Genomic DNA, 15,571 nt, shown 5'->3' with positions numbered 1-15,571 from the left:
CTGCTCTCACTGCGCAGCCACCAAGCTTTGCACCCACTGACCAATCCCCAGCCTCCGCTCTTCCAGCAACTGTGTATTCCTCCCACAGTTTAGGCTGTTCCGGAGGTATCGTTTTCACTCCCTGTGCTGGCTGAGCTATGAAAGAGCGCGTTCCAGCCAACACCTCCCCCCCAACCGCGCTCTTCTAAGTAAAGCGCACACCTCCCTCTGTCCATACTCCTTGCTACTGTGTAGCTGCTGTAGCACATTGAGCACTCCCTCTGCCTGCCAGAGCCGCAGCAGCAGCTAGAGAGTGACGGCTGTTATCTATCTACTCAGGGCTGCAGGGCTGAGAGGCTGTTCCTGCTAACTGGTAACCCTCCCTGCAGCTATGCAAGATCCAAAGAGGTTGTCTGTATGGTTTGATATATTGTAATTTCTATGGTAGTGTAAGAGACTCTTTCAGTATAACTGTAGGTACACACGTGTGTGCGTGTATAACGAATCCGCTCATCTCAAGTATATATGTGTGTATGTGTATATATCTATATATACACACACACACTGAAAAATACATTGTACAGTGATATAAACAACCTGTAGGACCAATGTGCCTAATATTTAAGTGGCCTCATTTGAAAGAGCAGATAACGTTTGTATATGTATTTTATCTGTAAAATTCCTGTTACTTGACATTACATGAGGAAAAGCGCAACTAATCTCTTGTTCTCTCCTTTGTTATAAGACCTTTCATGCAAAAGGCAGTGTCTGCTATATGCAGGAAAATATTTCCCCCACAGCTTTAAGCTGGGTACACACAAGGCAGTGTGTCGGCAGATCGGAATTACATATCGGGCACATAGTGTGTACCGAAAATTGCGCGCTCCCACAAGTCATTTGCCGGTTGTCCCTTCGGGCGCGCTGCACGCCTGATGGGACAATCCTGGCAACGACTCGATGCAGTGGAATGCGGCTATGGACTATATATCTCATAATATTTCTCTGACGTCCTAAGTGGATGCTGGGGACTCCGTCAGGACCATGGGGAATAGCGGCTCCGCAGGAGACAGGGCACAAAAGTAAAAGCTTTAGGATCAGGTGGTGTGCACTGGCTCCTCCCCCTATGACCCTCCTCCAAGCCTCAGTTAGGTTTTTGTGCCCGGCCGAGAAGGGTGCAATCTAGGTGGCTCTCCTAAAGAGCTGCTTAGAGTAAAAGTTTTATTAGGTTTTTTATTTTCAGTGAGTCCTGCTGGCAACAGGCTCACTGCAACGAGGGACTTAGGGGAGAAGAAGTGAACTCACCTGCGTGCAGGATGGATTGGCTTCTTAGGCTACTGGACACTAGCTCCAGAGGGACGATCACAGGTACAGCCTGGATGGGTCACCGGAGCCGCGCCGCCGACCCCCTTGCAGATGCTGAAGAGAGAAGAGGTCCAGAAATCGGCGGCTGAAGACTTCTCAGTCTTCATGAGGTAGCGCACAGCACTGCAGCTGTGCGCCATTGCTCTCAGCACACTTCACACCAACGGTCACTGAGGGTGCAGGGCGCTGGGGGGGGCGCCCTGGGCAGCAATGAAAGTACCTATACTGGCTAAAAATACATCACATATAGCCTCTGGGGCTATATGGATGTATTTAACCCCTGCCAGGTTGTCAGAAAAACGGGAGAAGAAGCCCGCCGAAAAGGGGGCGGGGCCTATTCTCCTCAGCACACAGCGCCATTTTCCCTCACAGAACTGCTGGTGGGAAGGCTCCCAGGCTCTCCCCTGCACTGCACTACAGAAACAGGGTTAAAACAGAGAGGGGGGGCACTTATTTGGCGATATGCTTATATATTAAGATGCTATAAGGGAAAACACTTATATAAAGGTTGTCCCTGTATAATTATAGCGTTTTGGTGTGTGCTGGCAAACTCTCCCTCTGTCTCCCCAAAGGGCTAGTGGGGTCCTGTCCTCTATCAGAGCATTCCCTGTGTGTGTGCTGTGTGTCGGTACGTGTGTGTCGACATGTATGAGGACGATGTTGGTGAGGAGGCGGAGCAATTGCCTGTAATGGTGATGTCACTCTCTAGGGAGTCGACACCGGAATGGATGGCGTATTTGGGAATTACGTGATAATGTCAACACGCTGCAAGGTCGGTTGACGACATGAGACGGCCGGCAAACCAATTAGTACCTGTCCAGGCGTCTCAAACACCGTCAGGGGCTTTAAAACGCCCATTTACCTCAGTCGGTCGACACAGACACGGACACTGACTCCAGTGTCGACGGTGAAGAAACAAACGTATTTTCCTTTAGGGCCACACGTTACATGTTAAGGGCAATGAAGGAGGTTTTACATATTTCTGATACTACAAGTACCACAAAAAAGGGTATTATGTGGGGTGTGAAAAAACTACCTGTAGTTTTTCCTGAATCAGATAAATTAAATGAAGTGTGTGATGATGCGTGGGTTTCCCCCGATAGAAAATTATTGGCGGTATACCCTTTCCCGCCAGAAGTTAGGGCGCGTTGGGAAACACCCCTTAGGGTGGATAAGACGCTCACACGCTTATCAAGTGGCGTTACCGTCTCCAGATACGGCCGCCCTCAAGGAGCCAACTGATAGGAGGCTGGAAAATATCCTAAAAAGTATATACACACATACTGGTGTTATACTGCGACCAGCGATCGCCTCAGCCTGGATGTGCAGCGCTGGGGTGGCTTGGTCGGATTCCCTGACTGAAAATATTGATACCCTTGACAGGGACAGTATTTTATTGACTATAGAGCATTTAAAGGATGCATTTCTATATATGCGAGATGCACAGAGGGATATTTGCACTCTGGCATCAAGAGTAAGTGCGATGTCCATATCTGCCAGAAGATGTTTATGGACACGACAGTGGTCAGGTGATGCAGATTCCAAACGGCACATGGAAGTATTGCCGTATAAAGAAAAAGACACCGTCTTTTCAGCCTCAGGTCCCCATAAGGGCAAGCGGGAAAAAGGCCAGTCATATCTGCCCAGGGATAGAGGAAAGGGAAGAAGACTGCAGCAGGCAGCCCCTTCCCAGGAACAGAAGCCCTCCACCGCTTCTGCCAAGTCCTCAGCATGACGCTGGGGCCGTACAAGCGGACTCAGGTGCGGTGGGGGGTCGTCTCAAGAGTTTCAGCGCGCAGTGGGCTCACTCGCAAGTGGACCCCTGGATCCTACAAGTAGTATCCTAGGGGTACAGATTGGAAATTCGAGACGTCTCCCCCTCGCAGGTTCCTGAAGTCTGCTTTACCAACGTCTCCCTCCGACAGGGAGGCAGTATTAAAAAAAAAAAATTCACAAGCTGTATTCCCAGCAGGTGATAATCAAAGTACCCCTCCTACAACAAGGAAAGGAGTATTATTCCACACTATATTGTGGTACTGAAGCCAGACGGCTCGGTAAGACCTATTCTAAAATCCCTTACTTGGACGATCTCCTGATAAGGGCAAGGTCCAGAGAACAGTTGGAGGTCGGAGTAGCACTATCTCAAGTAGTTCTACGACAGCACGGGTGGATTCTAAATATTCCAAAATCGCAGCTGTTTCCGACGACACGTCTGCTGTTCCTAGGGATGATTCTGGACACAGTCCAGAAAAAGGTGTTTCTCCCGGAGGAGAAAGCCAGGGAGTTATCCGAGCTAGTCAGAAACCTCCTAAAAACCAGGCCAAGTGTCAGTGCATCAAGGCACAAGAGTCCTGGGAAAAATGGTGGCTTCTTACGAAGCGATTCCATTCGGCAGATTTCACGCAAGAATTTTTCAGTGGGATATGCTGGACGAATGGTCCGGATCGCATCTTCAGATGCATCAGCGGATAATCCTGTCTCCAAGGACAAGGGTGTCTCTTCTGTGGTGGCTGCAGAGTGCTCATCTACTAGAGGGCAGCACATTCGGCATTCAGGACTGGGTTCTGGTGACCACGGATGCCAGCCTGAGAGGCTGGGGAGCAGTCACACAGGGAAGAAATTTCCAAGGAGTGTGGTCAAGTCTGGAGACTTCTCTCCACATAAATATACTGGAGCTAAGGGCAAGTTACAATGCTCTGAGCCTAGGAAGACCTCTGCTTCAAAGTCAACTGGTGCTGATCCAGTCGGACAACATCACGGCAGTCGCCCACGTAAACAGACAGGGCGGCACAAGAAGCAGGAGGGCAATGGCAGCAAGGATTCTTCGCTGGGCGAAAAATCATGTGATAACACTGTCAGCGGTGTTCATTCCGGGAGTGGACAACTGGGAAGCAGACTTCCTCAGCAGGCACGACCTCCACCCGGGAGAGTGGGGACTTCATCTGGAAGTCTTCCACATGATTGTGAACCGTTGGGAAAGACCAAAGGTGGACATGATGGCGTCCCGTCTGAACAAAAAACTGGACAGGTATTGCGCCAGGTCAAGAGACCCTCAGGCAATAGCTGGGACGCTCTGGTAACACCGTGGGTGTACCAGTCGGTGTATGTGTTCCCTCCTCTGCCTCTCATACCCAAGGTACTGAGAATTATAAGACGGAGAGGAGTAAGAACTATACTCGTGGCTCCGGATTGGCCAAGAAGGACTTGGTACCCGGAACTTCAAGAGATACTAAGAAGGGACTTGCTTCAGCAAGGATCATGTCTGTTCCAAGACTTACCGCGGCTGCGTTTGACGGCATGGCGGTTGAACGCCGGATCCTAAGGGAAAAAGGCATTCCGGAAGAGGTCATCCCTACCCTGGTCAGAGCCAGGAAGGAGGTGACCGCACAACATTATCACCGCATTTGGCGAAAATATGTTGCATGGTGTGAGGCCAGGAAGGCCCCCACGGAGGAATTTCAACTCGGTCGATTCCTGCATTTCCTGCAAACAGGACTGTCTATGGGCCTCAAATTGGGGTCCATTAAGGTTCAAATTTCGGCCCTGTCGATTTTCTTCCAGAAAGAATTGGCTTCAGTTCCTGGAGTCCAGAAGTTTGTCAGCGGAGTACTGCATATACAACCCCCTTTTGTGCCTCCAGTGGCACTGTGGGATCTCAACGTAGTTCTGGGATTCCTCAAATCACATTGGTTTAAACCGCTCAAATCTGTGGATTTGAAATATCTCACATGGAAAGTGACCATGCTGTTGGCCCTGGCCTCGGCCAGGCGAGTGTCAGAATTGGCGGCTTTGTCTCACAAAAGCCCATATCTGATTGTCCATTCGGACAGGGCAAAGCTGCGGACTCGTCCCCAGTTTCTCCCTAAGGTGGTGTCAGCGTTTCACCTGAACCAGCTTATTGTGGTACCTGCGGCTACTAGGGACTTGGAGGACTCCAAGTTGCTAGATGTTGTCAGGGCCCTGAAAATATATGTTTCCAGGACGGCTGGAGTCAGGAAAACTGACTTGCTGTTATCCTGTATGCACCCAACAAACGGGGTGCTCTTGCTTCTAAGCAGACGATTGCTAGTTGGATGTGTAGTACAATTCAGCTTGCACATTCTGTGGCAGGCCTGCCACAGCCAAAATATGTAAATGCCCATTCCACAAGGAAGGTGGGCTCATCTTGGGCGGCTGCCCGAGGGGTCTCGGCTTTACAACTTTGCCGAGCTGCTACTTGGTCAGGGGCACACCCTGGCTGAGGAGGACCTGGAGTTCTCTCATTCGGTGCTGCAGAGTCATCCGCACTCTCCCGCCCGTTTGGGAGCTTTGGTATAATCCCCATGGTCCTGACGGAGTCCCCAGCATCCACTTAGGACGTCAGAGAAAATAAGAATTTACTTACCGATAATTCTATTTCTCGTAGTCCGTAGTGGATGCTGGGCGCCCATCCCAAGTGCGGATTGTCTGCAATACTTGTACATAGTTATTGTTACAAAAATCGGGTTATTATTGTTGTGAGCCATCTTTTCAGAGGCTCCGCTGTTATCATGCTGTTAACTGGTTTCAGATCACAGGTTGTACAGTGTGATTGGTGTGGCTGGTATGAGTCTTACCCGGGATTCAAAATCCTTCCTTATTGTGTACGCTCGTCCGGGCACAGTATCCTAACTGAGGCTTGGAGGAGGGTCATAGGGGGAGGAGCCAGTGCACACCACCTGATCCTAAAGCTTTTACTTTTGTGCCCTGTCTCCTGCGGAGCCGCTATTCCCCATGGTCCTGACGGAGTCCCCAGCATCCACTACGGACTACGAGAAATAGAATTATCGGTAAGTAAATTCTTATTTTTGTTCAGTGTGTACAGTACAGCCGATATATCGTTATATTGGTTGTGCTGTCAGCTGGGTATACACATTGTTGAGTGTGTACCCGGCTTTAGCATAAATATTTTCTATACAAATAATTTTAAACTTTTGGCATATTTGCATACTATGTCTGTAGGGCTACCAACTTTTCATTTTTCAATTCCTAGACGGGCATGGCCAAAACCACAGTCGGGTTATAACCATTTGATTTGTCCGATTTCAGGCCATTTTGTACCCACATAAAAAAAAAAGTGCCCTTTGTATTCTTCAAACCTCCCTGCCTTTATATATGTCTCAGATTATTTATTATTTATTAGCAGTTTCTTATATAGCGCAGCATATTCCGTTGCTCTTGTTAGGGTAATTTAACCTTTTCTGGTCTGGTCTATAAACTCTCTGCAGTCATCAGTCAGAATTCTGTTCCTTTAGCAACCGGTTGGAGGTCAGTGAATGAAAAGATGACACAGGATCATGTGTAACCTAAGCAAATCATAAATGAGCTGCTAGGGGCCGTCATAGGTTTATTATTTATAGCTTAAACAAAATCATGCTTGCCAATACATTTTAGCCAATCAGAATACACCATGTATGTCTCAGAACCTGAAATACGTCAATTGTCATACAATGTTCCAATTGACAACTAGAACATCCTTGAAAATGGTTATTGTTTTGTGATTATCAGTCTTTCGGACATAAACTCAAAACATTCTTCAACATTCTTCCCAATTAGCCTTGGATATATCTGGTGTTGCTTTGTCCGCCTTGGATACATCTGATGTTGCCTTGTCCTTGTACAAGTCATGCTTTAAACAAGATATTCAGCAAATATAGTTTTCTGAATATCTGTGCAATATATTTAAGGATACATGAACACATTTTGTGATTAACAGTAAATATCTTAATAAATGCGAAAAAGCGTGAATCAATATATATTTGCTATACTGCGGAAGCTCCTACACCATCATTTCCCCTCTTTTTGATTCCACTTTTTCTCCCTATTCTACCTACACTAGGCCTAAACTATCCCCTTTCAGTAAACCAGTCCCCTGGACTTATAGCCCAAACCTTGGGGATTACCCCTAACAACAACCAAAGGATAAGCAACTTCATTCTTCTGGCTGGAGAGTCACTGTCAACTTCTTCGAGTGGGAGGCGTGTAATCAGGTATCACGACCTTTCACCTAAATTTGAGGTAGGCATGGTTAGCAGCACTTGATATGGACCATCATATCTTGGTTCAAAGGTCTTTCTCACATGTCTCTTTAAATAGACCCAATCTCCTGGGTTTAGTTTATGCGTAGCTGATCCTTCTGGGTCTGGAATGGAAGAAAACACTCGGCCATGGAAGTTAGTCAATGTTTTACAGACCTCCTGTACATAACCTGTTAAATCACCATGATTATGTTGTAACTGTTGTGGATAATAACAACCTGTTCTTGGAGCTGACCCAAACAATATTTCATATGGAGTCAGTTTACTAGGTTTCATAGGTGTGGTCCTAATATTGAATAAGACTATTGGTAGGCATTCTTGCCAAGTTCTTTTGGTTTCTGTCATCATTTTCTGTAGTTTTAGCTTAAGGTCAAAGTTCAGATGTTCCCCCCTCCCACTCACCTGGGGACGGTAAGGCACGTGGAAGGCCTGCTGTACCCCCAAATCTTTCATTATATGCTGCATGACTTCTCCTGTGAAATGTGTACCGCTATCTGATTCTATAACTTCTGGTACCCCATATCTGCACATAACTTCTGAAACTATTTTTCTAGCTATTGATTTTGCTGTGGCTCTTTGCCATTGGCAAATAACTGAAAATGTCTGTGGCTACCAATACATCTTTGGCAGTTAGATATAGTCAATTTGCAGTCTTTGAAATGGAAAATAACTTTTTGGGGATTGCTCCAAGGATTGACTTGACCTTCTGTCCTGGATTGGACATTTCCAGTAGGCCTACATATCTAGTAGGCTTGTACAAACTTGGTTGCGGCTAGATAACATCCTGGAGCTATCCATCTTCCATTAACTAAATTTTCCATTTGATCCTCTCCCAGGTGTGTGAGTCCATGGCTGACTTAACACCTATGTGGATATAAGCTTCTGGGTAAGTATAACTTCTCTTCTAATTTTCATAAGCCAGGGTCTTTTTCTTGTCTGGCTCTTCTTCTTTGCCATGCTGCTTTTTCTTCAGGACCTGCTTGTTCCTGAAATTTCTTCAAATCCTGTAGATCAGGCATTTGAGGCCTTGCTTCTTTCTGTTACTTCTGTCTGTATGGTGTAGATGGCTACCTTTACTGGTTGGTTGGTTGGTTGTTTGGTTGCTTTCTTTATCCACAGGCTACTTTCTCACCCTCTCCTGCTTGGTTCTAAAATTCTATCAGCGTTTCTAGTCTGGCACTGGAATGGTTACTGGATAGACTTGCCTTTCCTGCTGCTCTCTTGGCTTCAGCATCTTACCAGATTGTTGCTTCTTGTATCAGGAGTGTCATTTCTTGCATGTGCCTGGATCTTAATTACTGCAACCTTTTCTGGGGCCCTTGCAAAGCTCTGAACTGGTGTCTGATCAGTGAAGCATGTTGTATGTCTTCGCCACTTGTTTTCTTGAAGCTCTGCTTTTCCATATCTGGCCCACACTCTTGTACTGGGATGGTAAGGATCCTGAATCCACAACTCCATGTTCAGTGGTCACTTATTCCTGTATAAGGAATTCCATCCTCATGGTACCTTGATCAATCCACATATAGCTCTTGCTGAGCATTAGGTAGGGCTGTGTATGTAACATATGGCAAATTGAGGTTCTTGTTCCATTAACGCCACACAAGGAAAAGGAATATTTTTGATTGCTGGAATTATTCTCTTCCTCTTCTGAACCATCCCTCTGGTCATGCATCCATGATGATCTGTCTGTATCTAGCTCTTCTGGACCACCTTCCTGGTCCTTATCATCAACTTCTTGCTTTCCCATTCATCAGTAGATAATCTGTTTTTCCCTCCTTTTGAATCTTGAGATTCAACACCTTTATTGATTAATGCTGGAAAAGGGTTGCTGAGTTGAGGGTAATACATCTTCTGATGGTTACTTGTCGCACTTTGGCAGTGCTACTTCATACATGGTCAGCCTTGCCGCTGACAGGTGTTTGGTTCTTGCTTGTTGAAACTTCTCTGTACCTGCATGTGGACACTGGATGATAAGTTCATGATTCAGCACTATGCCTGTGCTCTTGTCCTCTTCTAGGACTACTGATTCAGCACTGTGTCTGTGCTCTTGTACTCTTCTAGGACTGTTGCTGCTATCACTGCTCTGATACCGGTAGGTGCTCCTTGAGTACTGCTGTCAAGCTTGCTTGAGTTGTAGGCCACTGATCTTCACCTCAGTCCATGATTTTACATAAGGACTTCTATGTATGGCCTCCTTCTTTAATAGTCAGGTAGTTCTAGGGCTTGAGATGAGGCAACTGCTGTTTCCAATTGTTCAATAGCTTCATTCATCTGTTGCTGTATGTAGGATGCGGACCCTCCTCCCTTTCAGTGTTGTCATACAATGCTTGCATGTAGACTGGTGCTAGAGGTATCCGTGTTCTGTAGTGTCTTACTAGGCCCAGGAATGATCATCTGACTTGCTTGACACTAGTTGGCATCTTAGCTTGCAGTATGAATCTTTTCCTTCTCACTTTTGTTAGATGTCGGGTACCTTGGGTGTCCTAGGAAGATTACCTCTTGCTTGACTAGCTGCAATTTCTCCTTCTGAGGCTCTGCAGTCTTGTTCTTCCAGAAACTTCACTAAGGACACTGCCCCTTCTTGGTACTTCTTTTAGTAGTGGTGGCAATCAGCAGTTCATTCACATCCTGTATTTAGCTGTGTGTTTTGTGGATAAATCACTTGGTGATATAGCCCCTCCACAGGGCTATCCTGGTCCAGTAGTATTGCTTACTTTCTTCTACAACTGGTACTGCGGGAATGAGTCAATACTGAACTTCTGTTTTAACTTGCTTCTAAATGGCTTTTTGTTCTTTCCTTTGATAAGTTGCTGGAAAGTTAAACTTCTGCTGGTGTGTACTGTATTCTCCTTGGATAAGCTTTAGGACATTGTGCTCCAGCAAAGTCACTGGACATGTACTCCGAGGTCAAGAACTGGGCTCGTATTGGTGACTGTAGTTCTTGCATCTCCTGTCCTTTTAAGAATTTCTGATATCATCAGTTCTTGTGGTATCTCCCTCTGCTGTCTTCTGCGTGTGCTGGCTCCAGTATTCATTAGGCACAAACGTATTTCTCCAGTGGGCAAGGTGACTGTAACCATACCTTCTGCTGTTTCCTCTGGAGACATTATGTTCACTGGGGAGTACCTGAAGAAGCTTGTACTTCATATTGGCAGAAGAAGCATCATTCAATTGTCTTCTGTAGTTCAGGCAATCCCAATGCTGGGGCTGTTATTATGGCTTGCTTTAGTTTTCTTACTGCTTCTTAAATGGTGTCCCTGTTTTCTGCTGACGCCTCCTTTTTTATTAATTCATATAGAGGTTGCATCAGTAATGAAGCTGAGGGTATCCATTCTCTGCAATAACCAATAAGGCCCAGGAAAGCTCTGATTTCTTTTAATGTTCTTGGGGTTTTTGCTTGAGTTATTGCTTTTTGTGCTGATATGCTTGGTGGCAATTCCATGAGGGCTAGGCAATCATGTAGAGATGATTGTGTTGTATTTTCTGCGTCTGTAGCAGCATTTTCCTCCTCATCTGACGATTCACCATCATTACCATTTCCCCCTCTCCTTCCCTCTTTTGAATCGTTGATGGGAAGGAGTGTAGCTGGGTTTAGTACTGATAAAGGTAATTATTTATCATATTACATTCACTATAAAATGGGTAAGAGACTCAGTACGCAATTGGCGTATGGGGTACCGTAAGGGTACGCACTTAGCGTAGCAGACGCTTAGCCGTGGTCGAGACACACATGCGACACGCTCGCTCACAACTTAACGCGTGGTGTCGAGCACGCTACAGGCGGCCGACTACCGTAATACTACGCTACTAGCGTAGCGTACGCTCGTGACCACGAGGAGAACACGAGCGGCGCAGACGCTCACGGGATGACACTCAGTAAACCTTGTATGCAACAGTGAAAGATTGAGTTTGTACTGTAAACCTTGGTTTTGTAATGTGAGCACAATGCAATGCTAATTAACCTCTATTGTATGAAAGCCTCTTGAGCGATTGAGACACTCTGAATACTCTCAGCAATGTAATAAACACACAATACCTTGCTAAGGTTCCAACACCTTTACTAACAATATCTAGCTATGTAAAAGTTAAAACAGTTAACAGTTCATACACTACAGGCTAACATCAATATCTAAGCAGGCTAACTACACATAAATATACAATATCGTCACAATCTTATACAATAACAGAGAGAGAGAGAGAATATGGCAAATACAAACAGAGATTTAGAATGGTTACAGAGAATAACTTACACACACTGGGGAATGATCGCTGCGCAGCTCTGGTACCAGCTCCGAGTTAGTCAAGATGAAAACCGTTTGTGGAGAGAAGACTGAGCTGGCCAGGCTGGCTGTCCTTATATACACTGCGTACAGTATACTACAAAGGGACCTACAATCTCATTGTTCATTGGACACAGGAATGTCTCCTCGCATGATAACAAAAGGTCATAGGTTAGTTTGAACAGGTGGGCTGTGACTATATCAAACTGCTCAGGTGGGAGGCAATCTGAGAATTCCCGCCGCATGGATAATGAACCGCAAATATAGTAAATGTCCAGAAACTACTAATAGACATAACTATACGCAGGAGCGATTAATCTTTACCTAATCAGCACCGGATTGTTTCTAATAAAATGTTCTTTAGTTAGGTACCAAACACAACTGCTCAAACCCTGTCTGACCCTTCGTACCATGAAAAGAGGAATTCCTCTGTCCAGCGACCAGTTACATTAAACAAACTTACAGTCATTATTAAGGGGAACATTATCTATAAAACATACTATGTGGTTTTATTATTTAACGATTGAGTCGCCCGCTAGACGCACACAAACTCTACCGTAAATGCACATACCACGCGCTCGAGCGCATGCCCGAGGAGGCGCCATCACGCAGCTGCGAGTATCCGCACGCACGGGCGAGAATGTGCACGTGCAGCAGGCACGCGCATGGGGTGGATATATGGCAACGTGTAGCATGATATTTTTCCTACTTTGACAGTCCACCCTTTGGCAGTCATCAATAACTGCCACTTCCTAAAACAGTTAAAAAAAAGAAAAATATATGTCATAATGTAAATACCATTTTATGATTGGGTAAAGGGAGGAGAGGAGCAGGTGGGAAAAGGTATGACCTAGTGAGATAGTAGAAGCATGTGTGTATGAATCCATGTTTGAGGGGTCATGTATCATCGTGCCGTACGTGTTTTAAATCAAGCTTCGAGGTATTGCGAAGTATACATTTGAATTCCTTCTTATCCCGTATTACGGGTCTGTGGATGGGCTGTCAAACTTTACCGAGCTCTTTTCGGCTTTTGGTTGCAACAAATGGGGGAGCACATTTAGTTGATGATACATGAATGGGGGGATATGTGAGTGCTGATATCTGTATCTATATTCCCTATCGACTATGTGTGTCATTACCTGAAGGTTGTAGAGGTGAAGATAAGAAGCAATTATTATAAATGCAGTCGTAAACTATGTGAGTTTAATATGCATTCGCCGATTGAGGTCTTGTCTGATGTCTTGTCTTGATGTACATGTTGCCTGATGTCTCTCGGTGCTTTTGCTATAAATAACGAGCAAAAGTTGTTCCATTGTCCATAAAGTTACAGTCTCTAAGTGTTGGGCTATCGTAAAAGTTAAAGTCACTAGGGAAATTGGGGCTTGTAGCATAGTTCATCAATGGTCTGTATAAAAGAGGTTGTCAAATTCTTCTTCCAAGCGGATGTCTTTGTACCTTGGAGGAAAACAAAGGAGAAACGGGTGAAAGAAACGGACCGTGGAATCACATTTTCATCACAACATTGTCTCTGTCGTTGGGTCATAAATCAAATTAGTTGTTGTTGTTACAGTGTCTTCGCTCCTTAAACTCATCACCCTGGTATTACTTTTACGCTTCGCTAAAACCCGAACGCATCTAAATATCAGGCCAACCAATATGATGACTCCCAGAATACACAAAAGAAATTTCCCTACATCCATAATAATACCTTGGGCCCATTCTCCTAAGCCCGAGAACCAATTTCGTGGGTTCAACCATGATACCCAACTGGTCAGCTCATTACCCACAGCAGCGAGTGTGAGATTGTGTTTCCTTCGAAACTCCCACTTATTCCATATTCCATATTCCATATTGAGTTGCTAGGGCAACACAATACCCGCCTGTCACAGCTGTGAGGTAATTAAGAATCATCCTATGCTGAACCAGTTCTGTTTTGTAGGCCTGTAACTCTTTCCCAGTATACCTGAATGTGTCGTCATACATTTCGGTGATATTGTCTAATAAATTTGCAAGCGCAGATATATATTTATAATTTATCACTCCTCTGGCGGTACGAGTGATATCTAACGTGAGTAGGAATTGAATCCCGGTGGATTCATGGATCAGATCAGAGGCTGAATGCTCTGTCCTCTCTATCAGGTGCCGTTTAACGACGTGCTCGTAATGAGTGTGAGTATAAGGAGCTTGAGCACTGCGGTGAATATCTTTCATTTTGTTATGGGTTACAGTCATTACTTCAGGCAGTACTTTTCCAATATAACACAGTCCCTGAGTTTGGGGCAAGCCACTTATACGCCTTCCTCCCGCATATGAAATATGCATCATCGGGGAGAACATATGGGATGGAGTAGGACATTATCATGTTACAAATTTTCCATGTGAAATCTCCTAACCCTAATTCTCCCATCTGTTTAGTACACGTATCAGGTTGTACGACATGTGCACAGTATCCTGGTGATACTTCTCCAACTCGCATGGTCCTACTTCCTAGAGTGTACCTATACCGGAAATATTTTCCATGGTCGGCTATCTGGCGTATAAGTTCTGTGTCTATGGGCATTCTGTCGGGTCTGTATGAAAAGGTCATGGTTTGATTACTCCATGACACTTCCCAATTTCCCGGCTTTCGGGGATTGGAAATGTTAAAGCACACTAAGGACCTATCCACATGATATTGGTGGAGCTTCAATCTAGGAGGACTAGAGATATTAACCTCTTGTCCACCGGCCTCCCACCACTTAGCTCAAGTACCTCTCCTACAGTTAAAGGGAATGGTACTAGTCTTGATTTGCTATGACCTTGAGGTACTTGAGAGCATACCCAACAGTCTGTCTGATTTAACACTTTACCCACTAAGGAGTGATAGTCACTCAATGGATGCCGGTCCATGTGAACATTAAAACTGGACTGACATTTCTTGATGCACCCATCCTCAACTATATTGTCACAATGCCTACAGATGCAGTTCTCTTCAGCTAACAATCCTTCACAATTCCTTCTATTGTCAATGCTACCAGATCGTTTTCTGATACTCGACTTTACTCGGTGATTATGTTGCTCTTGGAAATTTACGCCTGCATCCTGGTCATCAGAACCCATTCCAGATCCTTTCTCGACCTCCATGGTACTCTCACCGAAACAGACTGCTCTGGTCAACATCATGGTCAACAGGAAAATCCGGATCACAGTCTCTTGGGGCAAGTCCATCTTAGAGGAGTAAAAGGAGAAAAATAAGAAGGGGGAAAGGAAATAGGAGGGAGGTGGGAACTGGAGAAAATAACAAATGGGAAAAAGAAATCTGGCTCGACAAGCTTCCGGTCTTATTATTCTCAGCGCTCAGGTGTCGTCTCAATCCTCCCTGAACAGACACTCTAGTGATACAACCTCTACCGTCTGTTCTTTATCACGGGACCTCTCTGGGTCAGTGACCTTTTTACAATGAGACAAATGGACCCAAGTCTCTCTCTCGGCAACCTTCAATGCTGTTGTGCTGGTCAATAAGACTTGATATGGTCCTTCCCATCTGTCAATAAGGCAAACTGAGCGTAGAAAATTCCGTATCATTACATAATCCCCAGGTTCAATGTCATGACAATTACTGTCTGGCAGATCAGGAATCACCAACTTTAGATTATCATTCTGATTCCTCAATTGCTTACTCATCTTAACCAAGTACTTTACGGTTACTTCATTGTTACATTTCAAATCATCCTGGGGGTTAATCATAACATGGGGTTGTCGACCAAGCAGAATTTCAAAAGGAGACAGATTAAGAGGGGACCTGGGAGTGGTTCTGATGCTGTATAATACAATTGGCAAAGCTTCGGGCCATAACAGTCCTGTTTCAGTCATTACCTTGCTCAATTTATTTTTAATAGTGCTGTTTACTCTTTC

At 45.2% G+C, this 15,571-nt stretch overlaps 1 protein-coding gene across 1 annotated transcript in view; it reads left to right on the top strand.

The window, feature by feature from the left end:
- Window positions 1-373: 373 nt before the first annotated feature.
- Window positions 374-15,571, top strand: part of LOC134932918 (uncharacterized) — a 106,348-nt gene continuing 91,150 nt past the window's right edge. The window contains exon 1 of the mRNA XM_063927774.1: window positions 374-387. The gene's annotated coding sequence lies outside the window, so the exon portion shown is untranslated. The remainder of the gene's footprint in view (window positions 388-15,571) is intronic.

The sequence above is a fragment of the Pseudophryne corroboree genome, chromosome 6 (genome assembly GCF_028390025.1).
Source record: "Pseudophryne corroboree isolate aPseCor3 chromosome 6, aPseCor3.hap2, whole genome shotgun sequence".
In the NCBI taxonomy this organism is placed as follows: domain Eukaryota; kingdom Metazoa; phylum Chordata; class Amphibia; order Anura; family Myobatrachidae; genus Pseudophryne; species Pseudophryne corroboree.
Note: the sequence above shows the minus strand (reverse complement) of the source record. Positions and strands in the feature narration are given on the sequence as shown.